This window comes from Callithrix jacchus, chromosome 19, assembly GCF_049354715.1.
Source record: "Callithrix jacchus isolate 240 chromosome 19, calJac240_pri, whole genome shotgun sequence".
Taxonomy (NCBI): Eukaryota; Metazoa; Chordata; class Mammalia; order Primates; family Cebidae; genus Callithrix; species Callithrix jacchus.
The window spans coordinates 30,988,119-31,003,795 of NC_133520.1; the positions used below are offsets into that span (position 1 = coordinate 30,988,119).

Genomic DNA, 15,677 nt, shown 5'->3' on the forward strand with positions numbered 1-15,677 from the left:
GACGGGGGCAACGACACCCTTCTAAAGTTTCACCGCGGAAAGGCATCTCACTCCGCCCACGGGGTGCCCTCAGGCTACCTACAGCCTTCGCGCGAGCCTCCTCCCTTCGCCCCGCCCCTCGGCACGGAGCCGGGGGTGGGTGGGGGGCGCTGTGCGGCCGGCGCTCCCTGATTGGCTGCCGCGTCAGGGTTCCACGCCGCGATTGTGCCGTGGGCGGCCGTCTGTGCCTGCGTGCGCAAAGTGGGGAACCAGGGTTGGGAGCTGCTGGAAGTCGGAGGCAGGGGAGCGGTCGCTCGCAGTGAGTGCAGGCGGCGGCTGGGCGCAAAGTAGAGAGCAGTCCCTGGTTTAAGCCTTTCCGTCACTCTCCAGCACCGCCAGTACCACGGACTCCACCCTGCCGCGGCCCCTCGGCGATGCGGTGCAGCTGCCACTCGACCAGGTGGGTTCAGGTACCGTGAGGCACCCAGGCGTCGGGCACGCGCCCTCGCCGCCCTTTGTGGCCGTGGTGTCACCAGACCGGGGGTCTGGGAGAGGGGTGGGGACTGGGGCCCTCCGCTGCTGGAACGGAGGGGGAGACAAGCCTGTCCCGGTGACCTCTCGCTCCCGCCGGCCTCCTCCCTGCCTCCGCGGCGTGCGCCCCAGACCCCCATCCGCCTCCCAGGGTCGGGGAGGTCCGGGCGTAGGTGCCGGCGACAGTCCCGGGGAGGGTCTTCATGTAGACTTGAGGGTGTGCGTGCTGGTCCCTGCCCTCTGCCGCAGCGGGGCTGGGACTCAGCCTTAGGGTCCCTTCGGGTGCACAGGCTGGGATGTAGACAGAGAGGAAGGCTGTGCTCCGGTGAGGCCGGCGTGGTGGTGCCTGCCCGGAGGGTGGCTCTGAACGACTTCCGGAAAGGCTGAGGCATGGGTCTAGGTGTGAACGGTGCATTAGAGATGGCGTCGATGGGTGCAAGGGGCACAGAGAAGCTTAAGTGCTACCGCACTTTGGGGAAGGTTTGCATTGGAGTGAGGTTTAAGGAGACAGAGGCAACAGTTTCGGGGAAGGCCGAGGTTATGAAGAAAAGTGAGAGAGTTGCAGACTTGTAGATGAAAGCAGCCACCCTTACCTCCTGGCCCAACCCTCAAAAAAAGCACTTGGCAGTGTTCAGGGAAGGGTGGCATTTAAATGAGGCCAATTGAGTTTGATGGTTAAAAGGCCTAAGGATTACTGAGAAATCAACAACACTTTGATGGGAAAAGCAGCGCCATTTTAATTCAGCAAAGAAAGCTGGGAAGTATTTTGTTGGGAGAATTCAGCATAAGATTTAAGGAAGTTGTTGATGCCGGGTGTGGGAGATAGAGTTAGGTGATTGCTCTAGCCCCAAGCTAAAGGTAGTTGACTTTGGAAATTTCGCTCACAATTGTTTGTAGCCTACTTAACCTAGAAGTGTCTGCACTTTAGAAGGGCTGCTGCTTCACTGTCCTTAGCTGGAATGTGCAAGTGTTGTTTACTCTCAGGGGATTTCATTTATTATACAGTTTCTCTCTTATCCAGACTGCTTTTCCTAGCAGCAAGCTGGAAACCTGACATTAGGGTACAGGCTGCCTTGCGCTTTACTCTTTTAAATAAACTTATGTGGAACGAGTGTCAAATACAAAATAATTAAATACAAAAAAATAAATAATTCTGCCTTCTGTTGAAATCTCTTATTGTGGTCATGCCCACCTATCTTTAACAGCAGTTATAATGTGTATCCTGTGAATAAAGTATTGGTAGTGAAACTAATTGTGTATTTGAAGAAAATACTGTTCTCTTTATTAATAAATTGATCAGAATTTAGTGTTTTTCATCTTCTCAGCCCTGTGGAAGATCATCGCTCTTTTCCACCCTGACATGCAGTGTAGCATGTCACACTCCTGATTTAAACAGGTTGCTGCCAGTGTATCAGTAAATGCAGAGTAGGTGTCTGTAAAAAATACATATCGCTGATGAGGAGCAAGGGAGATAGGCATATACATTTACATTTCTTTTAGGGAGACCGGCCTGTGTTCACATTCTCTCTTTCTCTTCTTTCCTTTCTCTGAACGCGCTGTCTGCCTTAGGCTTACCCCTCCCTCCCATGCCAAACTATTTTCTTTGTTATGCTAATAATACCTTTTTCATAGCAATGAACTCATTTAAACATCTCAGCAACCAGAGAAAGTTCTTTTCGGTACTGAAATAATCAGGAGAATCATGGGAATGAGACAGGACTTAAAGACTCCATCACATATGTATATGTCTTTATTTCACTCTTGTAAAATTTTTTACTAGAAATCTATTTTGTATGATAGCAATATAGCCACCCAGCTCTGTTTTGGATGCCGTTCGCATGAAATGTATTTGTCCATTGTTTGTATTCAAACTTTTTGTGTTTTTGTATTTAAAATGACTCTCTTGTAAACAGTACGTGGATGAATCTTTTTTTGTTCTTCTGCCAGTTTCTGTCTTATGAGTAGCAGGGTTTGATCCAGTTACATTGAAAATAATTACTGATAAAAAAAGACTTACTTCTGTCATTTAATTTTGTTTTCAGTAGTGTTTTTTGTTATTGTTGTTGCTCTTCAATTTCTCCATTACTGCCACCATTTTTTGGTATTCTGTTGATTTTTTTATAGTGTGCCATTTTTTCTTTCTGTATATTTTAAAGTTATTTTCTTAGTGGTTTTCTGGGAAATTACACTTAGTGTCTTAAACTTGTAACTATCTAGCTTTAACAGTAACCCAATTATAACCCACTTAGTTTCAATAATATAGAAACATTCCGCTTCTATCCATCTCCTTTCCTCCCCTTTATATTGTTATTGTCACATATTATGTCGTTATATATTGGGAACTCATCACCATAGATTTATAACTATTGTTTTATGCCCTTGCCCTTTAAATCATATAGAGAAAAAAGTACAAGCCAAAAGTACAACAGTGGCCCTTATATAAAGTTACTCTTACCAGTCTTCTTATTTTCTCTTATATCTTGAGTTCATGCTGGTGTTCTTTCATTTCAGCCTGAAGAACTCCTGTTAGCATCTCTTATCGGGAAAATCTACTGGCCTCTTTTGCCAACCTGACAAAGAAGAATGGGCTATTCACACCATTTTCTTTTCCTTCCAGCCAATCAGCTAGGCTCCTCTTGCCAGCCTCTTTTGCAAGTGTTAGATAAAACAGTAGAATGTTAAAGTGGTACATGCCTGGCCAAGCAGACCTCCCACATAATTTTTGATCTCTGCTGCATGGAGGCTGAGGAGGATCTTGGTAGCCATATGTTGAAGATAGAAGAATCTCTTGTCAGTCTGAGTCACTGGTTAGTTTCATGGGAACTGGAAATTTTCTAACTGTCCCCTCCCCATTCATTCCTTAGTGGATGTTATTTTGTTAACATTCGTTGACACTTAAATTTTTATTGTTGCATTTTTGAGATCTGGGAGTTTTCATTATAGCAAGTAGCATTATCTTTATCTATTCATCCAGTCATTTCACTCATTTATTCAATTGCTCATGCTTTTTCTGAGTTCCAGTTTCAAAGCTTCAAACATGATAGCCTTATGTGACTTCTCCAAACTTCCTAAACCTTGTCCACGCTTTCGCCAAATTCAACTGATTTCCCAGTATGAAATTGTTCTTTTTTCAATGGCTATCATTTAAGTCTATCTCTCTGTATCCAATTTTCTCACTCAATAAATATTTATCTATTTGCATTTTACTCCAGTTTCTGTGCAGAGGTTATACAGGGAAGTATAAAAGACATGGTTTCAAGCTAGAAGGTGCTGAGCCCACAGCAGTGTTCTAACTAAACTTTCTCTTCTGGGTCATCCAGGCCACTGTATGCATCTTTCCAAATAAAGCTTCCTTATAGACTTTATTTTGTATATCCCTGCTGCTCATCTGATAAAACCCAAGTCTCCTGGCTTAGAGCCAAGCCCTCTCCCTTATTTATTAATCATACATTTTCTTTCAGTCTCCATCGCAATACTTTGAAATTCTTCATGACAATCTCCTAGTTCTGACTAGAAAGAGCAGGAGTCACTACACTTATATTAGACAAAATAGGTTTCAAGACAAAAACCATAAGAAGAGATAAAGAAGATCACTGTACAATGATAAAGGGGTCAATTCAGCAAGGGAAGATAATTCTAAATCTATCTCCACCCAACACAGGAGCACCCAGATATATATGTATGTGAAAATATATATATACGTATATGTGTGTGTGTGTATATATATGTGTGTGTGTGTGTATATACATATATATATATATATATGATATTATTAGAGCTAATAGCAGAGACAGGCCCCAGTACCATAATAGCTGGAGACTTCAACACCATATATATATATATATATAACTGTGAGATAGCAATCTAGTTCCTTTTTTTCCCAAATGGCTACTCAGTTCATCCAATACTATTTACTAAAGAATTCACTATTTTCATCACAATCACATATACTACTGTTGACCACACAAAACATTCCTATAAATGAGGCTACTCAGTGCTCTCAGCTCTATGCCAGTGATCTGATGCTCAAATTGGTTTGGATTCAACATACACTTTAATATTCAGCAGCATTAATACCCCCTTCATGAACAGAGTTTTATAACTTTTGTGAAAATTTTCATTTTTATTCTTTTATATAAGCTTTAGAATCAAGTTTTGAAAAGCTTAATGAGATAACTTGGATTACTTTAAATTCACAAATTGTACGTGTGTGTGTGTGTGTGTGTGTGTATAAATATATGTATATAATATTTTCCCCAGAGATGACATCTCACTATTTTGCCCAGGCTAGTCTCCAACTTCTGGCCTCAAGTAATCCTCCCGCCTCAGCCTCCCAAAGTGCTGGGTTATAGTCATGAGCCACTGTGGCTGGCCTATTTCACTTAATTTAAGACATTTTAAATGTAAGATGCACAGTTATTCAATGTCACTTGAACGAGCTTCTTTAGACTTAAATACTTCTGTTTTCATGTCACATCTGACTTGTGCTTATAATGAAAGGAAAGTTATTTAAAATAAAGTGGTTAAGATGCTCCTATCCTATCTTTATAATTACCACATGGCTAGAAGTACTTGGAAGATGTTATCAGTTTTAAGGCATATCTTCACTTTAGAAATCATAAAAGGTAAAAAAAAAAAAAAGTGTCTTTCTAACAATATATCATACTTTTTTTATGGCTGATAACCATTGTATGACTACCACATTTTAAAATTCATCAAGTGGACATGTAGATTGTTTCTACCTTTTGACTATTGTTAGTAATGTTGCTATATAAATTTATGTACAAATATTTGTGTGATCATAGATTTTTATTCTTTTGGGTACATACATAGAATTGGAATTTCTGGGTCATATGTAAGTGGCAACATAAGTTTCATTTTTCTTAAAAGTAAAATGATAAGTACCTTGGTACAAATTTTATACATATGGATATATACAAACATATGTATCTCACATAAGATATATACTATTTATAGTTAAAGAGAAAGAGAGGAAAGCCTAGAGATGAAAAGCACTGATAAGCCTACCATTTTGTGAAATACAGTTTTGGCTCTTTGGTGTACATGTTAATAAATACATCCAAGTTTATGTCATAATATAGATAGTTTTAGACATTTCCTTTGATGCTTAACATGATCATGGACATTGGATTTATTATTACATTATACAAATGTATCATAACTTACTTAACCAATTTCCTATTACTGGACATTATGGTCATTATAAAACCTGGTATTATTAATACTTATTTTAATATATAGAGTTGGTATATACATTTTGGTCTGTGCAATAAGTTTCCAAGAGTGGGATTGGTGGATCAAAGATTAACATATTCCTGCATATTGCCAATTGGAATCACATAATTTAAGGTCTTGTAAAACTAGTTTTTATAAAACTTGAATGAGAAAACATATGAAAGGGCACTATCTAAACCAGTGTAGTCCTTATTTAATTATTTGAGCAATTGTAGTTTTGAGGAGAGAGTGGTACTGTGATAGAAATAGAAAAAGAAAGAAAGAAGGAAAGAAAGAAAGAAAAAAAGAAAGAAAGAGGGAGGGAGGGAGAGAGAGAGAGAGAAAGAAAGAAAGAAATGATGTGAAGCACCAAAGAGAAATGCCAAATAATGGGAAGCAAACAGTTGTTGAATGCTGATAGTTTGACTCAAAGAATGGTAGAAACTAAATGGCAAGAGAGATGATGTGGAGTTGGCTGTAGTAATCTTTTTCTAATCTTGGTTTTGTAACAAAACATCTGTGCTATTTTTAATATAAGCCATATTTAATTTAATACATGTGAACACAAAAACATAGCAACTGTTCTTTAGCAAATGATGGTGGCCCTGTGGGGTGGTCCACAGAGAAAATATGTCTACCCTTTCAGTTTATGGAGAAAATACAGATAAATCTTACCCTAACACACCAAGTTAATTGGAAAGGAAGTCAAACAAAAAGCAACAAAGTCTTTATTTATTTATTTATTTATTGGCGAAGATGTGTGTGAAACAAGAGAAAATGCTCATACAAAAGACAATAATTTAAAAACCAGTAAACATTGCTTCAAGTCCTTTCTAAGAAGCAAAATCTAAAATATGGAGAACATAGATCTTATATCTATGTTCTAGATCTTAGACCTCTGTTATTATAGATCTATGTTCTCCTTAGATCTCAATACTATTGCAGTATTTCTTTTTTTTTTTTTTTTGAGATGGAGTTTTGCCATTGTTACCCAGACTGGAGTGCAATGGCACGATATCGGCTCATGGCAACCTCCGCCTTCTGGGTTCAAGCAATTCTCCTGCCTCACCCTCCCAAGTAGCTGTGATTACAGGCACTTGCCACCATGCCCAGCTAATTTTTGTATTTTTAGTAGAGATGGGGTTTTCCCTCGTTGACCAGGATGGTCTCGATCTCTTGACCTCATGATCCACCCGCCTCGGCCTCCCAAAGTGCTGGAATTATAGGCGTGAACCACCATGCCCGGCCTGCAGTATTTCTTAAAGATCTGAAGAAGCTGGTTCAGCAGAAGGAATATAGCAAAAACATTAAAGTTTGTCAATGTTTTGTTTGAAAGTGGGTAGCCTTCACAACTTTTATTTGCATTATCTACGTTTGTCTCACATGTAAATTAATATAGTCAGTGACATTTTTATTGCTTACTTTTTCTTAACTCCTATAAGAACTGAAATTTATTAGACACGGCTTGTCCACACCATTTTTTAGACATATAATTTCTGTGTTTGAAGAAGTCTGCTGTTGGAGAAGCCTTCCCACAGGCAGAAAGGACATAAGTTTGTTTTAAGGATGCATTTGCTTCCTTAGCCTAAAAATCAAACAATACATGAAGTAAACCAAAGTTCTGTTCTCAGATTTGGAACACAGCACTTCCGGGACTTTTTCTTGGCAGCCTCTATAAGTACATATAAACTCACATTACAGTGTCATGTAGCAGGAAATTCTAGAAGTCAGTGGTCAGAATTAAGGGAAAGAGCCAGATGCAGTGTCATGAGCCTGTAGTCCCAGCTACTCAGCGGCTTGAGGTGGGAGAATGGCTTTAGCCCTGGAAGCTTGAGGCAAGCCTGAGAATTTGAGGCAATCCTGAACAATACAGTGAGACCCTATCTCTTAAAAAAATGAATGAAATGAAACAAGAAGGGGATCTGATGTAGCTGATTACTGAGGAAGTGCAGAATGCAAACAGCCTGAAAGGGGAGATATTTTACATAGGCAAGTGACTCGAGGCATTTTCTGATTGGTCTTCTCCATGCTCCTTGCCCAGCAAGCTCCATGGCATTCGCCTGAAAGCCACCATGTCAGTGAGTAGTTATGGGTGAAGGGTGTTCTGGGGGTCTTGGGGAACATGGCTATAATTGGCCTATGACCTTTCCCCAATTCATGTTACTTACTTCTCCTAAATGCATTTTCTGTGGTTAGTACCACTTATATTACTTCTTCACTAAGTGTCTGCATTCATAAAGTTTTTACCATAAAAATAAGATTCTGTTTTCTTTAGAAGATCACAGATTCTCAAGGAACAAAACAATGTAACAGTGATTAAAAGGTTCATATTCAAAAGGCAGTTTGAATTTTTCAAACTTTTCTCAGCTAAATGTAATGTTCACTTACCTTGACTTTTAAGTAGCAAAGAGTAGGGATCAGATCCTTAACATAAATCTCAGTGTCTAATCTCTAAATTAAAGCATTTAACCAGATTGTCAATAAAATTAATTTTAGCTGTAAATGCTGATGATCTTATGTGATTTCCTAAAACAAGCACAGGATTATTCAAGTTTTGGACTCTGATAAAAAATGTGCAATGGCTTCCAATTGCCCTGGGTTTTAGACTGGCATTTAAATCTATTTGACTGATTTGCCCCCAGTCTTCTATTCTAGCTCACTTCCTACCATTTCTCAGTACAAATGCTCCAGTGACTCAGTCAGTCTCCTAGTTATACCACAAAAATAACTTGTTTTCTTCTCTTTTCATCCTGTGTGCTTTCTCCTTCTTCCTGTAATGCTCATTTTTTGATCCAAATACTACACAGTGTTTTTATTCTAGAGCCACATTAATTTCTTCTTTGCTCTTTGAGAAGACTGGGACTTTGGAGTGAGAGGATCTTTAGTAGCTTAGCCACTTTGGACTAAGTTATTTATAACTTTTGTAGGTTTTAATTTTTTCATTTGAAAAAAGAGGCTCATAAAAGTACCTGGCTCATAAAGGTTTTGTGAGGTTGCCTCAAAAGCACTTTAACTTGTTGGCACACAGTAAACATTTCAGTGGATGATGATGTTGAGAAAGATGATGAATATTGACTTATATAATTGTGTATTTGGTCTTTGTCAGGATGGACATGCCTTATGTTTTAATTCATATCAGTGTGAGAGATCTGGGGGTCTCACTGTATTGTTAAATTTTTCTTCCTATACACCAGTGTGTGTGTTTTTTTTTTAAATTTCCAAATGTTCCCTTCCAGCTTTGTGAGAAAAATGAGCTAATCTCTCTATGAGAAAGAAAGTCTCTTAGTGTTTGAGAGAAAGCAGCCAATTTCAGAACTGCAACTTCTCTGGCTGTCTCCTTAGCTGTGCTTTATTTCTCAGAGTTTTTAGTCCATTCCACTTTCTCTTCAATCCTTCCTGGCTCACAGTAGTAGACTGAAGCATGCTTTATTAAAGTAAAATGAAATAATTATATCTTGCTTCTTACCTGTAAGCACATGAGTTTTGATGCCTTTCAAGAGGAATATATTAGATGCGCAGGTGGTTGGTAATCATCCTACTCTGTCTCATTGGGTGACACTCAAATCTGCAGTAACTAGAGAGGAGCATTTCAAGTGAATTACTGAGTGTTTACTTCATACTACTGTTTAGTGATTAGGCATACAGATAAATAAGGGAACATTTTCATGACATCAATGCTATTGAATGCAGTGAACATCTAGAATGCAACGTGATTTCTAAAAATTCCTACAGTTACCAGTGAACAAAAAGAATACACCTGAATGGAGAAAATTTCATTCTTGTCCAGGTTCGAGTTGTCTTCCAGCTTATTTTTAGAGGTGCCTAGGACACCGAAATAATTGATGATTCAGAAGCAAATTCTTTTTTGACTTCATAATTGTGTCCACAAAAACTATTTATAGAGTTAAAAAAAAATTAACCCAGACTACTAGAATATTTTCCTTGAAGATCTCTCAGTAGAACGGGGCAGACATTTTTATTTTTAATAATCACTTATGTGGGTTCTATTAATATTCACCATGTTAAAAATTAATACTGAGAAATGTTTAAACTATGTATACAGTTATCTTAATATAATTTATATTTTAACAGTTTCTATGAAAAATAATTTTATCTTTCATTAATAATGATGAGTAATATTTTTATTGTATAAATGTAAGTTGTACAACATGTTTTCATGTACATCTGCATGGTGAAGTGCTTATAACAGTCAAATACATTAATAAATTACTATATCATCTTCCATAATTGCCTTTCCTTTTTGCATTGGGGTGTGTGTGTGTGTGTGTGTGTGTGTGTATAAGAGTGTCTAAAATTTATTGTTTTAACAACTTTCCAGTATATACAATGCAATATCATCAACTCTGGTGCTTATGCTGTATGCTCGTTCTCTTCATGTATTCATCCTGTGTAAATAAAAGATTCGTGCCCTTGGGCCTACATCTCTCATTTCTTCTGTACCTTTCCCAACTACCATTGTACTCTGCTGCTTTGTGTTTATTATTATGTTTTTAAGATTCTGCATGTAAGTGAGTTCATGTAGTATTTGTCTTCCTATATCTGTCTTATTTTATGGAACATAATGTCATCGAGGGTCATCCATGTTGCTGAAAATGGCAGGATCTCCTTTTGTAAGGCCAGATAGTAATCTGTTGTATAGATACAGCATGGTTTCTTTATCCATTCTTCTATCAGTAGACACTTAGGTTGTTTCCCTAACTTGACTATTGAGAATAATTCTACAAAAAGCATGGACACGCAGATACCCTTATAAGGTGGTGATTTTATTTCCTTTGGGGATATATCCAGAAGAGGGATTACTAGGTCATATGGTAGTTCTACATTGAATTTCTTTTAGGAAGCTCTGTGAAGTTTTCCAAAGTGGCTACATAAGTCTGCATTCCTATCAACAGGTTACAAGTGTTTCCTTTTCTCTACACCCTCACCACTACTTATCTCTTGACTTTTTCATAACAAGCATCCCAACAGATGTTAGTGGATAAATCATTGTGATTTTGATTTGTATTTCCCTGATGACTAGTGATGTTGAGCACCTTTTTAGGTACTTACTGGCCATTTTTATGTCTTCTCTGGAGGTAAGTCTGTTCAGGTCCTCTACCTATTTTTTAATCAGGTTATTATTTTTTTTGCTATTGGGTTGTTTGAATTCCTTACATATTTTAGGTATTAAACTTTTAAGAGAGACTATGTTTGGTAAATCTATTCTCTCAGTATTTAAGTTGCCTCTTCAGCCTCTTTACCATTGTTTCATAAATCCAACTTGGTCATTATGTGTCATTTTTTTTTTTTTTTTTTTTGAGACGGAGTTTCGCTCTTGTTACCCAGGCTGGAGTGCAATGGCGCGATCTCGGCTCACCGCAACCTCCGCCTCCTGGGTTCAGGCAATTCTCCTGCCTCAGCTCCTGAGTAGCTGGGATTACAGGCACGCACCACTGTGCCCAGCTAATTTTTTGTATTTTTAGTAGAGACGGGGTTTCACCATGTTGACCAGGATGGTCTCGATCTCTTGACCTTGTGATCCACCCTCCTCGGCCTCCCAAAGTTCTGGGATTACAGGCGTGAGCCACCGCGCCTGGCCTTTTGTGTAATTTTTTTGATGTGTTCTTGAGTTCGTTTTGCTGGTGTTCTAGTGATGATTTTTCCATCTATGTTCATCTTAGATACTGGTCTGTAGTTTTATTGTGTCTGTCTTTGACACAGGAATGATCCTGGCCCCAAAAATGGGTTTGACAGTATTTCTTCTAGTTCTAAACTTTAGAAAAGTTTAAGAAGAATTTGAGATATGTTCCATCAGTATCTGGTTTATTGTGCGTTTTTAACATGAAGGGATGTTAAATTTTATCAAAGGTTTTTACTGCATGTATTGAGATAATCATATGGTTTTTTTCCTTGGTTCTGTTTATGTGGTATGTTTATTGATTTGTGTTTGTTGAACCAACCTTGCATCCCAGGGATAATGCCAATTTGATCGTGGTGGATAAGCTTTTTGATGTGCTGCGGGATTCAGTATGCCAATATTTTATTGAGGATTTTCACATTGATGTTCATCAGGAATATTGGCCTGAAGTTTTGTATTTTTTGTTGTGTGTCTGCCATGTTTTGGTATCAGGATGATGTTGGCCTGATAGAATAAGTTAGAAAGAAGTCTCTCCTTTTCAGTTGTTTAGAATAGTTTCAGAGGGAATGGTACAGGCTCCTCTTTGTACCTTTGGTAGAATTGGTCTGCGAATCTGTCTGGTCCTGGGTTTTTTTTTTGGTGGGTAGGCTATTAATTACTGTCTCAATTTTAGAACTTGTTATTGGTCTATTCAGGGATTTGACTTTTTCCTGGTTTATTTTTGGGAGGGTGTTTGTGTTCAGGAATTTATTTATTTCTTTTACATTTTCTAGTTTATTGGCATAGAGGTGATAATAGTATTTTCTGAGTTTGTATTTCTATGGAGTCAGTGGTGATATCTCCTTTAATAATTTTTTTTTCTTTTTTTTACTGTGTCTGCTTCTTCTCTCTTTTCCTCTTTATTAGTCTATCTAGGGTTTATCTATTTTGTTAATTTTTTCAAAAAACCAACTCCGGGATTCATTGAGTTTTTTGGAGGGTTTTTTATGTCTCTATCTCCCTCAGTTCTTGTCTGATCTTAGTTACTTCTTGTCTCCTGCTAGCTTTTGGATTAGTTTGCTCTTGCCTCTGTAGTTCTTTTAGTTGTGGTATCAGGTTGTCGATTTGAGATCTTTCTAACTTTCTTATGTGGGCATTTAGTGCTATAAATTTCCCTCTTAACACTACTTGAGCTGCATCCCAGAGATTCTGGTATGTTTTCTTTTTGTTCTTGTTGGTTTCAAAGAACTTCTGTATTTCTGCCTTAATTTCATCATTTACCCAGGAGTCATTCCGGAACACATTGTTCAGTTTCCATGAACCTGTGTGGTTTTGAGTGAGTTTCTTAATCCTAAGTTCTAGTTTGATGGCACTGTGGTCTGAGACTGTTATGATTTCAGTTCTTTTGCATTTTCTGAGGAGAGGTTTAATTCAATTATGTGGTTGATCTCAGACTGTCATGTGGCACTGAGAAGAATGTATATTCTGTTGATGTGGGGTAGAGAGTTCTGTAGATGTCTACTAGATCCACTTGATACAGAGCTGAGTTTAATCCTGAATATCCTTGTTAACTTTCTGTCTCGATCTGTCTAGTCTTGACAGTGTGGTGTTGAAGTCTCCCATTGTTACTATATGAGCCTAAGTGTCTCTGTAGGTCTTAGGCTCCATAAGTTGTTTTATGTGCTTCTGTTTTGGGTGTGTATATATTCAGAATACTTAGCTATTCTTGTTGAATTGTTTCCTTTAGCATTATGTAATACCCTTCTTTGTCTTTTTGATCTGTGTTTAAAGTTTATTTTGTTAGAAACTAGGATTACAACTCTTACTTCTTTTTTTTTTTGGCTTTCTATTTGCTTCATAAATTTACTACCATCCCTTGGTTTTGAGCCTGTGTGTGTCTTTGCACAGAACATACCTCAAAATAATAAGAGCTATTTAAGACAAACCCACAGCCAACATCATATTGAATGGGCAAAAGCTGGGAGCATTTTCTTTGAAAACTGGTACAAGACAAGGATGTCCTCTCTTACCATTCCTTTCAACATAGTATTGGAAGTTCTGGCCAGGGCAGTCAGGCAGTACAAAGAAATAAAGGGTATCAAATAGGAAGAGAGGAAGTCAAGTTGTTTTTGTTTGCAGATGACGTGATTTTATATTTAGAAAACCCCATTGTCTCAGCCCCAAAACTTCTCAATTTGATAAATAACTTCAGCAAAGTCTCAGGATACAAAATCAATGTATAAAAATTACAAACCTTCCTTTATACCAATGATAGGCAAGCAGAGAGCCAAATCGTGAATGAACACCCATTCATAATTGCTACAAAGAGAATACCTAGGAATACAGCTCACTGGGAATGTGAAGGACCTCTTCAAGGACAACTAGAAATGGCTGCTCAAGGAACTAAGAGAGGACACCAACAAAGAAACATTCCATCCTCATGGATGGGAGAAATCAATATCATGGAAATGCCATACTGCCCAAAGTAATTTTTAGATTCAATGCTATTCCCATCAAACTACCATAGACCTTTTTCACAGAATTAGAAAAAAAAAAAAAACTATTGTAAATTTTATATGGAATCAAAGATGATCCTGTATAGTCAAGATAATCTTAAGCAAAAAGAACAAAGCTGGAGGCATCATGTTACCTGACTTTACACTGTACTTCAAGGCTACAGTAACCAAAACAGCACGGTACTCTTGCCAGAATCGACCCACCGACTAATGGAGGAGAGAGGCCCCAGAAATAACACCACACATCTACAACCATCTGATCTTTGACAACCCTGACAAAAACACGCAATGGGGAAAAGGATCTCCCAATCAGTAAATGGTTGCTACTTCAACTTTGTTTGTTAATGGTTTGTTGAACCTTTTCGTTTCTTTCTGATTCCATTTTACTAGGTTGTGTGTTGCTATACACTTATGTATTTTCTCTACATTATTTAATGTTGATATACGACTGTTTATAATAGTCCCTTATGATCCTTTTCATTTCTGAGGCATCTGTTGTAAGGTCTCCTCTCTAATCTGTAATTTCTTTCTTTTTCTTTCTTTTTTTTTCTGAGACAGAATCTCGCTTTGTTGCCCACGTTGGAGTCCAGTGGTGCCATCTTGGCTCACTGTGACCTCCACCTCCCAGGTTCAGGCAATTCTCCTGCCTCACCATTCTGAGTAGCTGGGACTACAGGGGTGTGCCACTACACCTGACTAATTTTTTTTAATTTTTAGTAGAAGTGGAGTTTTGCCATGTTAGCCAGGAATGGTCTTGATTGCTTGACCTCATTACTGCCCACCTCTGCCTCCCAAAGTGCTGGGATTACAGGCATGAGCCACAGTGCCTGGCCTGTGATTTCATTTATTTGAATCATCTGTCTGCCTTAGTTGGTGTAGCTAAGGATTTTTCACTTTTGTTTATTTTTGCAAACAATAAAAAAAAACCCACCTCTTTGTTTTATTGATATTTTTTCTATACTTTTTCTATTCTCATTTGATATATTTCTGTGCTGATCCTTATTGTTTCCTTCCTTCTACATTTGGGCTTAGTTCGTTGTTCTTTTTCTAGTTCTTTTTGGTGTAATGTTGAGGTGTTTATTTGTGATCTTTGTTCTTTGTACATGCGTATTGCTATAAACTTTGCTTTTACAGCTACTTCTGCTGTGTCTCATAACTTTTGGTGTTCTTTGTTTCCATTTTTATCTCTATATATTTATAAATTTTTCTTATAATTTCCTTTTTTTGGCACATTGGCTTTTCAGATGCATGGTTTTTTATTTCTTATATTTGAGAATATTCCAGATTTTTTTTTCTATTAATATCTACTTTTATACCATTATAGTCAGAAAAGATTGATATATTTTTTAATCTTAAATTTGTTAATCTTGTTTAGTGATCTAACATATGATTTATCCTGGGGAATATTTCATGTGGGCTTGAGGAGAATATGTATCCTGTGAATGTTCTACATATGTTTCTTAGGTCCATTTGATTGGAAGTATAGGTGAACAAAAAAGTATAGGTCAAGTCCAACATTTTCTTATTAATTTTCTCCTGGGTCATCTTCCTATTGCAGAAAGTGTGATATTGAAATCCCCTTTAATTATTGTATCGCTGTCTATCTCTCCCTTCATTTCTGTTAATATTTGCTTTATACAATTAGGTGCTCTGATGTTGGGTGGTGCATATATGTTTATAATTGTTATTTTTTTTTTTACAGTTTTGAATAAAAAGGCTATTTTATCTGGTAAATAGCTACTCCTGCTCTAGTTTGATTTCCATTTATATGGGAATTGTTATATTTTCTTTTTTTAAAG

At 37.8% G+C, this 15,677-nt stretch overlaps 1 long non-coding RNA gene across 4 annotated transcripts in view; it reads left to right on the top strand.

Moving 5' to 3' along the window:
* The first annotated feature begins 215 nt into the window (after positions 1-215).
* The window catches only part of LOC144580391 (uncharacterized), an 88,307-nt gene continuing 72,845 nt past the window's right edge, over positions 216-15,677 (top strand). For all 4 annotated transcript variants that reach the window (XR_013529837.1, XR_013529838.1, XR_013529835.1 and 1 more), the window contains exon 1: positions 216-439. This is a non-coding gene — a long non-coding RNA (uncharacterized LOC144580391). The remainder of the gene's footprint in view (positions 440-15,677) is intronic.